Source organism: Schistocerca serialis, unplaced genomic scaffold, assembly GCF_023864345.2.
Source record: "Schistocerca serialis cubense isolate TAMUIC-IGC-003099 unplaced genomic scaffold, iqSchSeri2.2 HiC_scaffold_1133, whole genome shotgun sequence".
NCBI classification, from domain to species: Eukaryota; Metazoa; Arthropoda; class Insecta; order Orthoptera; family Acrididae; genus Schistocerca; species Schistocerca serialis.
Genome location: NW_026047330.1, coordinates 75001 through 78386, shown reverse-complemented (window position 1 = coordinate 78386; position 3386 = coordinate 75001).

The window sequence follows — 3386 nt, the reverse complement described above, 5'->3', positions numbered from 1 at the left end:
ATGATTAGAGGCCTTGGGGCCGAAACGACCTCAACCTATTCTCAAACTTTAAATGGGTGAGATCTCCGGCTTGCTTGATATGCTGAAGCCGCGAGCAAACGACTCGGATCGGAGTGCCAAGTGGGCCACTTTTGGTAAGCAGAACTGGCGCTGTGGGATGAACCAAACGCCGAGTTAAGGCGCCCGAATCGACGCTCATGGGAAACCATGAAAGGCGTTGGTTGCTTAAGACAGCAGGACGGTGGCCATGGAAGTCGGAATCCGCTAAGGAGTGTGTAACAACTCACCTGCCGAAGCAACTAGCCCTGAAAATGGATGGCGCTGAAGCGTCGTGCCTATACTCGGCCGTCAGTCTGGCAGTCATGGCCGGTCCTTGCGGCCGGCCGCGAAGCCCTGACGAGTAGGAGGGTCGCGGCGGTGGGCGCAGAAGGGTCTGGGCGTGAGCCTGCCTGGAGCCGCCGTCGGTGCAGATCTTGGTGGTAGTAGCAAATACTCCAGCGAGGCCCTGGAGGGCTGACGCGGAGAAGGGTTTCGTGTGAACAGCCGTTGCACACGAGTCAGTCGATCCTAAGCCCTAGGAGAAATCCGATGTTGATGGGGGCCGTCATAGCATGATGCACTTTGTGCTGGCCCCCGTTGGGCGAAAGGGAATCCGGTTCCTATTCCGGAACCCGGCAGCGGAACCGATACAAGTCGGGCCCCTCTTTTAGAGATGCTCGTCGGGGTAACCCAAAAGGACCCGGAGACGCCGTCGGGAGATCGGGGAAGAGTTTTCTTTTCTGCATGAGCGTTCGAGTTCCCTGGAATCCTCTAGCAGGGAGATAGGGTTTGGAACGCGAAGAGCACCGCAGTTGCGGCGGTGTCCCGATCTTCCCCTCGGACCTTGAAAATCCGGGAGAGGGCCACGTGGAGGTGTCGCGCCGGTTCGTACCCATATCCGCAGCAGGTCTCCAAGGTGAAGAGCCTCTAGTCGATAGAATAATGTAGGTAAGGGAAGTCGGCAAATTGGATCCGTAACTTCGGGATAAGGATTGGCTCTGAGGATCGGGGCGTGTCGGGCTTGGTCGGGAAGTGGGTCAGCGCTAACGTGCCGGGCCTGGGCGAGGTGAGTGCCGTAGGGGTGCCGGTAAGTGCGGGCGTTTAGCGCGGGCGTGGTCTGCTCTCGCCGTTGGTCGGCCTCGTGCTGGCCGGCGGTGCAGGATGCGCGCGCCTGCGCGGCGTTCGCGCCCCGGTGCTTCAACCTGCGTGCAGGATCCGAGCTCGGTCCCGTGCCTTGGCCTCCCACGGATCTTCCTTGCTGCGAGGCCGCGTCCGCCTTAGCGTGCTCCTCCGGGGGCGCGCGGGTGCGCGGATTCTCTTCGGCCGCCATTCAACGATCAACTCAGAACTGGCACAGACTGGGGGAATCCGACTGTCTAATTAAAACAAAGCATTGCGATGGCCCTAGCGGGTGTTGACGCAATGTGATTTCTGCCCAGTGCTCTGAATGTCAACGTGAAGAAATTCAAGCAAGCGCGGGTAAACGGCGGGAGTAACTATGACTCTCTTAGGCGGGAGTAACTATGACTCTCTTAAGGTGGCCAAGTGGCGGCGGTGTGGCTGCATCCGGACTTGGCTTTTCGAAGTGCGGTCTTGATGTAGTCGTGCTGCTGCTGCGAGGTGCCTTCCTTGGGTTATAGTTACAGGGAGAGTGATGCGCAATACATGGGCCTAGCCCTCTTAGCCTCTCCTCTCCTGCGGTCTTCTCCCCTTCTCGTGGGCCCGCTGATTTTCGCAGAGTGGAAGACCGCACCAGGGGCTTGGGGGGGTTACCAGCCCCCCCTCGCATTATCCCTTTATAGTTGGGGGCAGCCTACAAGAAACAAGAGATGGTGGCCCTTCCGCTGAAGGTGCCACCCCAGCTACCCCAGCACCTATCCGGCCAACCGGCCGTAACGAAAATGCGATAGTTTGTGTAGCTCCCTTTGCTTGCAGTGAGTGCCACCGCACTTTTACCACGAAGAACGGTCTCGGGGTCCATCGCCGCCGCCAACACCTTGCGGCCGCCAACGCTGAGATCGTGACGGAGAGGCATCGCGCGAGGTGGACGGAGGAAGAAGTCCTGTCGCTCGCCAAGGCAGAGGCCGAACTGTTCCTTGAGAGGGACGCCCGGTTCTTCTTCGTTAATCAAGAGCTTATTAGGATGTTCCCCGACCGAACGCTTGAGGCAATCAAGTGCCGACGGCGGCAAGCTGCCCACAAGCAGCTTGTCCGCCAATTCATGGAGGCGCTTGAGATCGGTCGGGGGGAAGAGCCGGCGTCCCGCCGGGGAGCAGCGAGCTCGCTGCCTGACGCGGGCGAGGCCGCTGCGCCGCCCGTCGACGCAGCCGAGGACTTCGCGGCCGACACCACCGGGCCGCCGCCGGAGGGGCCGACTGACGCCGCCATCTGGGAGCATCTGGCGGGGCTACCTGCTTCCGCCCAGCGTTTCTCTGCTCTGGATCGAGTCATTGGTCTGGGGCGGGGCACGCCGCCCGATGTCATCCTGGGCATGCTCCCGGATGCCCTTGCGTCGGTCGGGTCCAGGGGGGAGAGGTCGATCACCAGGGCACAGCGGCCGCGCCAATCATCCAAGCGGCCGCCTGCCGCCCCGCCGCTGCAGAAGCGCAAGCGGCGCCGCTGGGAGTTCGCGCGGACACAGGACGCCTTCCGCAGGTCGCGTGCACGTTGCGTGCGCGGCTTGCTGGACGGCACCCTGCTGCAGCCGCCACCCGACATCCCCGGTCTGCTGGACTTCTGGGCGGACCTCTTCACGAAGAAGCCGATCTCCACCGCTGGCTTCATCCGTGACCGCCTTCTCCCGCACTCGGAGCCTGTCGCTCCTGAGTGCCTATGGGGGCCGGTCACACGTGAGGAGGTCGCTGCTGCCTTGCCGCCCAGGGGATCGGCGGCCGGGCCGGACGGCCTGACTCCAGCGGAGCTGCGGCGCCTGCCGCATGAAGTCCTGGTGAAACTCTTGAACCTCTTCCTCCTGGCCCGCGCCCTCCCCGAGCGTCTGCTTCGCGCCCGGACGTCACTTCTCCCCAAAACGGCTGCACCAACATCCCCCGCTGACTTTCGCCCCATTACGGTCTGCTCGGTGTTGGCGCGGACCTTTCACAAGGTTCTCGCGTCACGCCTGATGCGTGCATGTGCTGTGGACGAACGTCAGCGGGCATTCATCCCCCGGGATGGGATGTTGGAAAACACCTTCATCTTGGACACTGCTCTCACCGACGCAGTCCGCTCCTGTCGCTCTGTTTTTGTGGCATCGATCGACGTCTCTAAAGCGTTCGATTCGGTGGACCATGCTGCCCTCCGCCCCGTGCTGAGGGCTCATGGCCTGCCGGATTGCTTTATTGAGTACG